Genomic DNA, 14,069 nt, shown 5'->3' with positions numbered 1-14,069 from the left:
AACGATGTGGGGTCCTACACAAATAAGATAAAATATTACTCCCCTACATAGAAACACACATCATAATTGAATTACTCTAAAAGGATTTTGAGGAATACCATGGTAGTGGTTAGCTCCGAGAAGAGACCTACCACATGTTGAATGGACTCTGTAGCATGATGAAACCGTGACCTATCTGTACACCAAGCTCATGCACTATGGCAAAAGGGAGCATCTCCAAATGACATGATGTGCTAAATACCATGGTAGTGGTTAGCTCTGAGAAGAGACCCACCACGTGTTGAATGGACTCTGTAGTATGATGAAACTGGTGACCTATCTGTACACCAAGCTCATGCAAAATGGCGAAAGGGAGCATCTCCAAACCACATAATGTGCGCAGTACAAGGGGGAGATTCCTAACCTACACCGTGTCCACCACGCTAGGTTAGCGATCATGGTAGTCTACCACCTCAAGCCCCAACACGAACTCGGTGTATAACTACTGTGCCAAAGTAGATAGGAATCTTGTGAGATGATGGGACATGGCACCATATTACACCACTTATCATGGTACAATGTGGGCCACCATAGCTACGCATGGGTGCACCAAGCTGTCTTAAGCGTCCCTAGAGTCATGACTCGCCCATCCTCTCACGAACGGACAGTTGTAACGTCCTCTCTCTAATAGTGGGCATTTTGGAAACCTCTTAGTGAGATAAGCCACAACATACATCTTGAGTCTCTAGCCATGCTGTTAAAGACTCTACATCATCGAGGAAACATAGAGTCTTGACCATTCTCTCCAACAATGCAACAAGATGCATGTATGGTGGAGGGATGTTGCCCACAAAGCTGACTATGCAGGAAGCCTCTAAGAGCGTGATCATCTCGGGGATGGTCTTTGGATGTGCCTCATGAGCCATGATAAAACCTACGGGGTGCTACATAACCAAAAGGTCATTTAAGCCTACGCAAATAACCTACACAAGTAATCTACACATCCTTGATCCTTGTGACGTGTCAAGTAACCTAGCGGTGTGTCTTGGGATCATCTAAGCCTAGCCAAGTACAACATTATCTCTCCCACTATCTCTCATTACCTAGGTAGATTCATCCTTGATTCATTCTCAGCCCCATGATCTCTCAATTCCGCTCTCTCTCTCTCTCTCTCTCTCTCTCTCTCTCTCTCTAACTATCATCTAAGCCTAGCCAAGTACAACATTCTCAGCCCCATGATCTCTCAATCTTGCTCTCTCTCCTCTCTCTCTCTCTCTCTATCTCTCTAACTATCATCTAAGCCTAGCCAAGTACAACATTATCTCTCCCACTATCTCTCATTACCTAGGTAGATTCATCCTCGATTCATTCTCAGCCCCATTATCTCTCCCACTATCTCTCATTACCTAGGTAGACTCATCCTCAATTCATTCTCAGCCCCATTATCTCTCTCATTCTCTCTCAATCTCGCTCTCTCTCCTCTCTCTCTCCCATTCTCTCTCTCTCTCTCTCTCTCTCTCTCTCTCTCTCTCTCTCTCTCTCTCTCTCTCTCTCTCTCTCTCTCTCTCATAGATTCATCTTGATTCATTCTTAGCCCCATTATCTCTCTCCTAGATTCATCCTCGATTCATCTCGATTCATTCTCAGCCCATTATCTCCCTCCTAGATTCATCCTCGATTCATCTCGATTCATTCTCAGCCCCATTATCTCTCATAGATTCATCCTCGATTCATTCTCAGCCCCATTATCTCTCTCAATCCTGCTCTCTCCCCTCTGTCCTCTCTCTCCCCCATTCTCTCTCTCTCTCTCTCTCTCTCTCTCTCTCTCTCTCTCTCTCTATGTGAATCTCAATCTCTCTCTAACTATCATTATCTCTGCTCTCTTTCATTCTCTCTCCTCTAACTCTCTCTCTTTCCCTCTCCCTCCCTCCCTCTCGCATTCTCTCTCTCTCTCTCTCTCTCTCTCTCTCTCTCTCTCTCTCTCTCTCTCTCTCTCTTTGTTGAAAGGGAATTGATTTAGGGTGGCTCATAGCAAGAAATCAATTCCATGGTGAAGCTTAAGAAAAATACTAATACAATATTATGCTAGAGATTACACAATCACACAATAATAAGGACATAAACTCAATAATCTCATTTTTAATCAAGCTTCATACACCCATATTTATAGCCTTGGGAAGGACTCCAATCCATGCTTTGTATACACCCTAGAAGCCAACCATGTGTCCATCAATGCTCACACTGCATGTGTCTCCTTTGCACTTTGCATGTTAATTACTAGTTGAAAAACCAATATGAAAATTAAGAATAACTTCTTGGATGTCCTTTATCTTTATTATTAACTGTTAAGGCTAATGAGGGAATGAAATATAGATTAAACATACGAAAGGTTATGGTTATTGTGGTCTTTACAAGAGTTAGAATATGTGATGATCTAGCTAAGGTCTTTTAAAAGGGTTAAAGATTAGAGCATAAAGAGTAGAGCATCTCTAAATACTAATGAATGAAAAAGGGCTCTTTATTAAACTAAGAACACTTAATTGTGGAAAACTACATGTATCCTCTTAAGGAGAGTAGGAGAAGGGATATTCCCTATAGTTTAGAGTCGACCTATTCTTTAAAATCCTTGGTAACCCTCATAAAGAGAGTTTTCACAAGGCAAAGAATATAATCAAAGAATTTCAACCCTTAAATCCGAGTTAAGGGGGAAGTTCCCGAGGTTAGAAGTGTCATATTACTTGGGAGGAATCACCTACATTTCTCAATGGGTGGATTTTCTTAGTTGAGCCTCAGGGAGCCATTGTAGGGGAGGTCTCACCTTACAGAGTAATTAGAATTGTGGGGTCAGGGACATTAAAGAAAAGAAAATTTATTTGCATGTGAGAATGATCAAAAGACTTAGAGCAACTCCTTTTTTACACATTATTTTATTGTTAAGAGATTGAAGACATTAGGGCTCATGTAGAATTCATGGTTCACTTCTTTATGCACAATTCAGGGATTATGATTACACTTACAGATGAGAATGGCCTTCACATAAATAAAGCTATTCAGCATGGATTTATAGGGTTTATTATTAGTTTATGTGTTTTCTTGTGTGGTAATTGTTAGATTCGAAGGAAATTCCTAGAGTATATGCAGTCAAGCATGTATTTAAAATACCCTTCTTCTTTTTTTACATAATTGTTTGCCCCCTTTGTAAGTATACATGTTTGGTTTTTGACGAAAAGCCCTATGTAAATTTACATTACAAAATTACACTTGTTTCTCCTCTTGCACTAATCAATGTTGATTAAATACCATAGAGATGTGATTTACGGGTGCCATTTACTAGCACAAGATCTGTGACCATACTCTTGAGGCTTAGTGAGCTTGGGATCCATGAATTGTGCATAAAGAAGTGAACCATGGCATCAACTTTCTTCTCCAATCTCAACAAAAAATTGTAAGAGTTCAGCAATGGTTAGTTACAAAGCAACATGCCACACACTAAAACTGATCATCCCATCTAAAAAAAATCCCACAGTAAGCAAATATGGTATCTTATTGATTCGTCTTATTAGACCTTTATTTGAAGGTTTCATTTTGTTTGAAGTCTACACACTCTAATATCATAATAGTACACTACTTACTTTGTTTGAAGTTTTCATTTTGTTGAGTCTACACACTCTAATTTCATAATAGTACACTAAAGGCTTTTTATTTCTGACTCTAGCTTCTTTCATAAATTGAAATTTTTCTTCGTTAACTATTTTTTAAACGTAAAAGTGATAAAGAAATAAAAACATGATCGTAATTTTGGGCCCAAGAGTTGGAAAAAATGTTATTTTCTCTTAAAAAAGAATTTATTTTTTCATACTTATAAAAAATAAAATTCTTGAAGGAAAATGAGATTACGCCCTAGCTCGATGTAGAACGTAAAGTAGTTGAACCTTTAACCCAATACAAAAATATACTTATTACGTGTACATGTGAATACATTTGATGAATAAATGATAAGACATGAAAAAAAAAGTAAGAATTAGGTGATCTTCTTCTCTATATCCTAAGGTACTAACTTGGACTCTGTCATTGAGAAAGGGTAGGTAAGAGGGAAAAGGCATCCCAAAAAGAAGCATTACAATCAAACTCTCAACCATCTACTGGGGCAATAGTTTAGAAATGGTTAGAAGCATAACATTGATAGTGTGTGTAATATCACTTGTGGATTCAATGCGTTTAACCATACTTATTGATGTATACATCATCATTCATCCCTTAATGTCGGAAGCGAACTTGAGCAAGTTGGAGTGTGAATGGCCTCCTTCAATCGGAGCCTTTCTCACCACCTCACTAAAGTGTTTAGCTTTTGTCCGGGCATTTTGTCCGAGTGTCCCATCCATGAGAACACGAACGCCGGCCTCCACGTGCTGTCTAGAAAAGGCGCCCTCCTCGGTCCTTTCGAGCTCAATGCCCACGCCCCAATTCTGAGTGATGAGCCTTGAGTTGATTGGTTGCTCGGCCGTGCGTGGGCACGCCAATATCGGCACGCCCATCCAAAGGCTCTCAAGGGTGGAGTTCCAGCCACAGTGGGAAAGGAAGCCGCCCACGGCGGGGTGGGCAAGCACGGCCATCTGGGGGGCCCAGGGGACAATTAGTCCTCGCTCGGCGGTACGGGATTGGAAGCCATGGGGCAACACGTCACTCAGCTCTCCTTTCACGATAGTAGCATCGGACCGGATGACCCATAAGAAGGGCTGTCCGCTCGCTTCCAAGCCATGCGCCAATTCACAGATCTCCTCTGCAGAAAGCATCACGTTGCTGCCAAATGCCACGTAGATAACCGATGACTTGGCCTGCCCGTCCAGCCACGTCAAGCTGATTTGATCATTGTTGTGGTTCTGCGTGCTGTCCACGTGGTGGTGGATGAGAGGGCCTATTGCGTACGCCTCCATCCCCACCACCTCCTTCAAGCCTTCGAACGCTTCCTTCTCCAAGTCGTATACCGAGTGTATCAGCACACTTCGCGCATCCTTGGCACGTGCCGCTGCGTCAGAAACCTTTGCAGCACTGGGTCCGCGTCCGCGTCCGCGTCAGCACATCGGAACCTCATGGGCAGCTCGTCTAAAGGGAACCGTGGGAGCCCAGGTATGCAGTCCAGCAAGATCCCCGTCTTTTTCTTCCAGCTCGAAGGATCGCCTAAGGTTAGCAGCGCATATATTTAATCCATAAACAACAACATCAAAAAGCATATTATTTACAGCTATGAATATCACAAGAACATTCGAATTTCTGTTCCCTTCACTAGGGTCACGCGAAAGTGGTAATTGGAGGTATTTCTAAACTCTGGTTGTTTGGAGGTGTTTGTGATATGATGGTAGCTGGGGATTATTTGCTCTGGTCAATTTTGTTTGTAAATTAGTATCGTTTGGGATTTGAAGGTGAGCAGCACTAATGAGAATAATCAATCCATTCAACTGGTTAAAGACAAGAATGGGGTGGTTGGCGTTACCCTTATTGCAGCCTATTGCAGCAGGCAGCTTCGGAAGAGCTAAGATGCAGAGGTAGCAAGTGGCAGTGGCTGTCCAGTAATCAACCCTTGGGACGCCGAATTTGTCAGCCACATCCTGTGTCCAAGCCATGATGCTGTCGGAGATGATACACGTGGCCGGTTTACGCTCATCGACGAGCCTCTGGATGAGCTGCTCCAGGCCTTCTTGCATGACCGAAGTCGTGACGAAGAGGTCGCTGTAGTTTGCAGCGTCGGGAGAGAGCCCGTCCGGGACAATCTCCAGCCGGACGGACGGGTGAGGAGGTTGGATGCGGCCCCTATTGGCGTGGGTGGAGTAGCTTCTAGCAAAGCAGACGAGGGTTACAGAGAAGCCGGCAGAGATGAGGGACTTGGCCAGCAACAAGCAGCCGTTGACGTGGCCAAGGCCAGGTCCGGACACAAGGACAGCATGAAGCAGGGGAGACGACTGGGAGCCCATCACAAACAAAATGCTCTGTTGTTTCGTGTCTAAAGAGCTACTAAAGAGGGGCAGTGCGGAGAAAGTAATAATATGTTGCAAGGCGGATGAATGCGTGTGCCTGCGAAGTTCTTAATATGTGGTGCACAGCAATCAACTTGTCTTAAAAGCGCCAACTACGATCAGAACCACATCATCGCTTGGGTCATGGATGTAACGTCAAAGAATTGGACCTATGTGCGTGCCCCCTTTGAACTAATTTGATAGGAGTCCAGTCATACAAGTAAGCAGTGGTGGCATGAGTGTGAGTGCTCACCGAAAACCAACCTTCACTAAACCTTTAGTGTATTTTTAACCGGCTGAAATTCAAAATTTCCAGCAAGAATTTAATTTCATCTTTAAAAAAATCGGCAAAATTTTTACATATTTAGTTATAAAACCAACTAGTAGCAAGATTTTTATTAATGAAATCTAGGCATGCTTCAACCTTGTCCTCTTTTAGACCGGATGAAAAAGAAAAACGTTGAGCACTTGTGTGAGTGTGTGTAAATATGAGAGAGAGAGAGAGAGAGAGTGTCTCACATGAAGACGTGAAATATTTCTTTCAAAAAATGTACCCAAGATAGAATTCATTTCATAAAGAAAACAAGACGAGAGAGAGAGAGAGAGAGAGAGAGAGAGATACAAGTGGGTGTCCTTTAGCTTCAATTATCATTATAAAAGTATGATATTAGAAAGAGTAGAATCAATAGGTGTACACTCATGGGAGATAAGTCACACGTGAGCTTTACTCTCACGACATTCACTATCTAGACAACCCAACACTATTGTGGATTGAATGGGTAATTAGGAACGCTATTATTTAGAGATTCTCTTTAAAATGCCCCAAAAACATGTGTTTAGAAAAGGCTCCCTTTAAAATGCCCCAAAAACATATTATCTTTGTTAGAAAAGCAAAAAATGTGCAATGTTATGAATGGTATAATATTATTTTTAGAAAGTTTTTAATTCTTGACAGCATTTTTGTAATGGACGTAAAAATGAATCAAACGCAAATACTCTTTCTCCCATGCATTCATGACCAATTAAAATATAGAATTCTTAAAATCTTAGTAATCACTAAGATTTTAAGATATAGAGATTGAGGTATAAATAAAACAATCTAATGGAGTTAAGGAAAGTAGGTAGAGACATGAAATTTGTATAAGCATTAGTATTTTGTATTTTAAACTAAAGTACATCATGACTACAAGGGTTCAAGCCTCTTTATTCTTCCACTTAAATCCCTATATTACTCATGTGACATAACTTACTTTAAAGATAAGAAGTTATCCAACTCATTCAAACCTCTAGATGGCTTGGTTTGAGAATTAAAGCCTCCTTTGTCTTCTTGGTGATCTTGTTTCACTTATCTCTTAAAATTAAGACTACAAAAATAATAAATTAATAATTTAAAACCTATTAAAAAACCAAAAAAATAGTATAAATAGTATCCATTTATACCGATTTTTGAAAGATGGTTTAATTTTTCTATGAAAGTCCCCCATCATGCAACGATAATTTTGGCAACAATTTTGTTGGAAAATACGTTGATATGGTTGTGGGTATGTGCATCAAAAATGGGGAAAAACTTATAAAAGTGTATATCTTTTAAAAATTTTACATAATTATTATAAATATAAAGACATATTTATAAATGTTTATCTTTAACAAGATCTGTGGCTCTAAAGATATTAATTTCTAATGCTATTTTCATTTCTCCTAGATCTTCTAAGATGAAAACATCTGTTATTAGATTCATTAGATGATGACAAGACTTCGTCATTTAGAACTATCAATTGGTTTGGATTGATATCGGTTTGCTAATAGTTGCATATATATTGATGAGTATCACTTTGATTTAGTTCCAAACGATTCGTGGGAATAGTGGTGTCTCTTGCTTCTATTTGTTCTAGAGGTAGATGATGATAAGACTTTGTGATCTTCTAATTAGTTTGGATGCCATTGACATGTCTAACAGCTCCATATTGTGATGAGAATCCTTCTTGTTTACTTCCAAATCATTGGTGAGAATAATGGTGTCTCTTGCTTCTATTTGTTCTAGAGAGGAATAATCTATTCCTCAACATCTTTAAATTCAAATATTTGTTTTCTTCTTGGTGCAACTTGTATTATGTACCACCATTCTAAGTTTGAAACATGTTGGTAGATTACCTATTACAATTAATAAGCAATATCATAATCGATTATGTTTTTTTAACTAGCTATATGAAAAATAATTTAATTACTCGCTACTTAGTATATTCTAACTTTATACAATTATCATAAGGGTTACCTGCTCACATTGTTGTGGTAGTACAAATGTACCATGAAGATATGTCCATAATTTTTTTGAGTCTATAGCAAAGAATCCACTTTTAACATAATATTAGGAAATTGTAGGCAATCCCTCGATTTTGAGAGTATCTAAATGTTAATCTAAAAGCATTAATAAACTTAATCATTTAGTAATTAGCATTTCAAGCCATAAAGGTGATGCAAACAAGATAAGAAACCATTCATGAGTTTTGAGAATAGACCATAAATTTTAGGGCCATCATGATTAGTACGAGATTAAGATAGTAATCATGACTAGTGTAAGATTGAAGACATTCTAAATTTAATCTCCCTAAGTACAAAAAAAGACTAGAAATATGTACATGCATCATTGCTCTGGTGAGGTTGTCCTATTTTGAGGTTAATTTGTGCCTTCTCACATGCTACCATTGGAAACTTAATTTTTTTCTTATTTCTTGGTGTCTTTGAAGGTGTCTATCTCTATACAATTGAATCTGTATAATCCCATAAAGGCAGATCACTTTGATTACACCAGAATACTTGTCTATCTCTATACAATTGAATCTGTATAATCCCATAAAGGCAGATCACTTTGATTACACCAGAATACTTGTATATCTCTATACAATTGAATTTGTATAATCCCATAAAGGCAGATCACTTTGATTACACTAGAATACTTGTCCCAATAGCCTTTATACTTTGTTGCATCACTACATTCTCCTCTCACAACCAGGACGACCCGATATTGCACCTTGACTTGTTTATAACAATTGGATTGAGACTTCATGTCCACATTGGACAATGCAACCATTTGGTAGATATCAGCACCACTAGGTCTCACAAAAATAAAATCACCTTTATGCACCATTGGACAATAAAGATATCCTATATTCCTATTTGGGCTTATTGCACATTGGTCCACAATAATGATCTTCAATGTTTGGGCTATATTCTTGTTCGAGCTTATCACACGCTAGTTCATAATAATGATCTTCAATGTCTCTCGAGCCAAAAATTTCAACTCTATTCATATTGAATCATGAAAATCATTGGATTTGTTTTCTTTCCATAAGATTTTTTGACCAAAACTCGTCACTTCATTCCTCATGATGAGCTAAGTATATGTTTCCAAGTTATCAATGACTCTCTCCTAATAATCAATGACTAGGTTTATGAAGCTCTTATATTTGATGGTGGTGATCTATTTCATTACCAAACCAAGAGCTCCAATACTTTAATGTAGAAGCCACCATTTCAATGGTGGTGATCTATTTCATTACCAAACCAAAAGCTCCAATACTTATGAGCTTCTTTAATGTAGGCACCACCATATATTTATCCTTCTTGAATTTTCATATGTCCAAGGATTTTGGTTGCCCTTAAGGAAGAATTGGTTTACTTTGAAAAACCAAAATTGTAAGAGCTTTGAATGTCCCCCCACTAGCTTATCTTTTGCATCACACATAACAACCCTTTGACAAAATTCTCACTCAGAGTAAAAATGGTTTTCCTAAAGAGATTAAAGCACATGAGGGTACTTCTTCTAAACCATTTACTAAATCTTTTTATGCTTCAAAGAAGATGTATAAACCAAGTTATGACAAAGGCAAGGACGAGGCTAAAGGCAACATGAGTACCAATAAGAAAGTCAATGGTGGCAAACCGAAGACATCTCCTATCAAATGTTTCAAGTGCCACAAAGAAGGTCACATAGCACCGAATTGTCCGGAGCGTACCAAGAATTCGACACCAGCAGCAGCAGCTCGAGTCAACATGATTGAAGAAGACGACAATGAAGAAGAATCATTCGAGCAAGAGGGTAATTCCGATCCAGATTACTCAGAACAAGAAGGTAAACCTCATGTTCATTCTTTGCTTAAAATAAAAGGAACGATAAATGGACATGAAGTTCTTATTTTGCATGATGATGGTAGTACACATGATTTCATTTCTGAAAAGGTACTTAAAGCACTAAATCTTCATTCTTTACCTACGCACTATAGAGTCAAAGGAGCATTTACTGGAACAAAGTATAATTGCATGCAAGAGGTAAAAGATTTGGATTTATGCATCAAACCTTTAACAGAAAAAAGGGATTTCTTAGTTGCACCTTTACAAGGAGTAGATATAATTTTGGGTATGCCTTGGAGACACAAATACAATCCTATTATAGACTATGACACTCATAACATTTCTCTAAGGAAGGACAATGAAAATATTATCCTCCAGTGTCAAGTCAAAGGAGAAATGAGTCCTTTGTTGAGTCACACTCAAGCAAAGAGAGCTCTAAGAAAAAGAGACAAGACTTATATGGTATGGGTTAACCAGCTTGATGCTGAGTTTGACACATCCAAAAGACCAAAGTTTGATTCTTTTATCTCCAAATTTAGTGACTGTTTCATGGAAGATCTGCCTCCAGGATTACCTAAGTCTAGGCCTGAGGATCATAGCATTGACTTATTGCCTGGAAATTCCCCGCCTTGTAAAGCTCCCTATAGAGTCAACAATTTAGAGCAAAGAGAAATCCAAAGCCAAATAGAAGACTTGCTAGAGAGAGGCCTTATTCGACCTAGTAGTTCACCTTTTGGAGCTCCAGTACTTCTTGTTAAGAAGAAGAACGGAACTTACCGAATGTGTGTAGACTATCGTGCCTTGAATAAGATTACTGTCAAGAACAGATATCCTATTCCTAGGGTAGATGATCTTCTTGATAAGCTTAGAGGATCAAAGGTCTTTAGCAAGATTGACCTAAAGTCTGGGTATCATCAAGTTCGTATGACTCAATCTGACATATTCAAGACAGCTTTTAGAACCCAAACTGGTCATTATGAGTTTTTGGTTATGCCATTTGGTTTGACCAATGCTCCAGCTACTTTCAGCCGTATGATGAATCATATATTCCTTAAGTTTCAAAGTTTTGTTATAGTGTTCTTTGATGACATTCTTGTTTTCAGCAAGGATCGACAAGAGCATGAACAACACTTGGAACAAGTGTTCAATCTTTTGAGAGAAAATGAATTGTATGTCAATCCTGAAAAGAGTTCTTTCTTTCAAGAGGAGATTGAATACTTAGGTCATATAGTGTCGACTGAAGGGATTCGTGTAGATCCTAAGAAAATTGAATGTATTTCTTCTTGGCCTATGCCTAGAAACATACATGATCTTAGATCTTTTCTTGGCTTATGTAGTTATTATAGGAAGTTCGTCAAGAATTTTGCTTGTATTGCTCATCCTTTGACTGAACTCCTTAAGAAAGCTACAAATTTCAATTGGACTGATAAGCAAGATAAATCTTTTGCAACACTGCTTTAACACAAGCACCAGTTCTTACACTACCTGATTTCCAAAGACCATTCTTTATAGTAGTGACTGATGCTAGTGGCAAAGGATTTGGAGCTGTTCTTATGCAAGACAACCATCCTATTGCTTATCAAAGTAGAAAGCTTAAGCCTGCAGAGCAAAATTATAGCACTTATGACAAGGAGTTAGCAGCAGTAGTGCATGCTTTGAAAATCTGGAAGCATTACCTAATGGGCTCTGAATTTCTTATCAAGACAGACCAACAAAGCATTAGGCATTTGCTTACGCAACCTCTCATTTCAGATAGGCATATCAAATGGGTAGCTTTCATTCAAAGTTTCCAACCTATGATTCAATATCAACCTGGAAAAGAAAATGTTGTTGCCGATGCTTTGAGTCGAAGACCAAATATCAACAACATTTCCATAATTGAAAGTGAACCATTTGTCCTCATGAAAGAAACTTATGAAGTTGATCCAGATTTTTCTCAAATATGGATCAAATTGCGTGAAAACAATTGGACACCTCACGGAAGTTATTCTCATAATGATGGCTATCTTTTCTTTGAGAAAAGATTGTGTGTTACTCAACCTTATAGACAGCTTGTCTTGGAAGAGATGCACCAACCACCATTTGTGGGACATAGAGGAGTTTCCGCAACACTTCAAGTAGTTTCTCGAGAATTCTATTGGCCTCATTTGAAGAATGATGTAGCTAAGTTTGTAGCTGAATGTAACATTTGCCAAACAATTAAAAGCTACAAAGGCAAAGCTTTAGGATTGCTTATGCCTCTACCTATTCCTGATAGACCATGGGAACAAGTGTCTATGGATTTCATTACTGGCTTCCCTACTACTTCCAGTCACCATGACATGATTTGGACAATAGTGGACACATTTAGTAAGCAAGCCTATTTCATTCCATGTAAAAAGACACTAACTTCTCAGCAAGCCGCGAACATATTTGTTAAGCAAATTTTTGTTCATCATGGACTACCCAAAGTGATAGTTTCTGATAGAGATTCTAAATTTTGTAGTCACTTTTGGGTTGCTCTTTTCTCAAACTTAGGCACTAAGTTAGATTTTTCCACGGCTTTCCATCCGAAATCGAATGGACAAACCGAAGTTACAAATAGCACTATCTTAGATATGCTTAGAGCCTATGTTTCACAACAACCTAGCGCGTGGGATAAGTACATACACCTACTCCAATTTGCTTATAATAATACTCCTCATACTGCTACTGGTCGAGCACCATTTGAGATAATCTATGGAAGAGCATTGCCTATTCCGGCTACTAGACTCTCTCATAAGATTGAAGCTGCCAACCAATATGTTAGAGACTTTGAAGTGCGTGATTGTATTCAAAGAGCTCAAGAGAGAAGTATACATCTTAAGCAAATAGGAAGCGCAAAGATTTTTCATTTCAAGAAGGTGATTATGTACTTTTGAGAATTGAAAAGCGTCGATTAAAGAGTGTGGAAAAATTCCCTGCAGTGAAGCTAGCGCCTAGATATTATGGGCCATTTAAAATCCTTCAAAAGATTAATGATGTGGCCTATAGACTAGAGCTTCCATCTAATTGGAATATCCACAATTCTTTTCATATCCATCTCTTGAAACCTTTTCGAGGAACACTTCCTACTCACCCAACATATGAGGAACCACCTCTTATTGAAGGAGAGGAAGAAGTCTTAGTTCCTGATGCTATCATTGACCAAGAGATAACAACAACAAGAACAGGTAATCAATACTTCAAGTATCTTTTGACTTTTAAGAATCATCCACAAGAAGATGCTAAATGGATGCCTGAGAAATTTTTCCGAGTTCACCCTGAAATTCTTCATTCTTTTCAAACCCAGCAAATCCGCAATTGAGGACAATTGCAAACTCAAGCAAGAGGGATGCCATGAGAATATACTTTAAGTCCTCTAGAAAAATATTATTTATCCCCTCTTGAGTAATTTGGGGACGCCTAGATTACTCTTGCGTCATGCCGGCTAGGTTAATATCGTGGGTGACACCACTATAAATATTAATACGTGCGGTATATGACGTATGTTTGAGGCCACCTATGATTATTTCAGTTAGGTTTGTATGGCAGGGTGATTTCTGGGGTACTTACGCCTGGTAGTCATGAGTTGGTGATGATTTGTGCCTGTTTAATATTTGTGAGATTAATTTAATAATTAATTAGGCTTATATTTTCAGGTGATGAAGACTATGGGAATTGAAGAGTTTACTTTGGAAGAAATGTCTTGGATCATCACATTTCATTTTTTGGCAAGCATAGTAGCTTGTAACCTCATCAAATGATTTTTCCATTTTGAACTTTAGGAAAGATACATTTATTTATGTGGAATTTATTAAAGCCTATGGCTTTACCCTAGTCCCAATTTGACACTCTATTTTTGTTAAAGAAGAGTGCCGTGCTCTCTAAAAAGCACATCTTGTATTTTGGGGGCTATGGCCTAATTTTGGTGAAAAAGAAAGCTAATAAAGA

The 14,069-nt window shown here is 38.5% G+C and overlaps 1 pseudogene across 1 annotated transcript; it reads right to left on the bottom strand.

Annotated features, from left to right (window-relative positions):
- Nucleotides 1-3,890: 3,890 nt before the first annotated feature.
- Nucleotides 3,891-6,048, bottom strand: LOC147637778 (UDP-glycosyltransferase 85A2-like; annotated as a pseudogene). Its single transcript, XR_015266088.1, has 2 exons — nucleotides 5,471-6,048; nucleotides 3,891-5,157 (listed from the first exon to the last, which is right to left on the bottom strand). The product of XR_015266088.1 is annotated as a UDP-glycosyltransferase 85A2-like (transcript).
- Nucleotides 6,049-14,069: the final 8,021 nt, after the last annotated feature.

The sequence above is a fragment of the Cibotium barometz genome, chromosome 6 (assembly GCF_041138505.1).
Source record: "Cibotium barometz isolate CiBa-2024 chromosome 6, ASM4113850v1, whole genome shotgun sequence".
Lineage (NCBI taxonomy): Eukaryota > Viridiplantae > Streptophyta > Polypodiopsida > Cyatheales > Cibotiaceae > Cibotium > Cibotium barometz.
The sequence above is the reverse complement of the archived record's forward strand: the minus strand, read 5'-3'. Positions and strand labels throughout refer to the sequence as shown.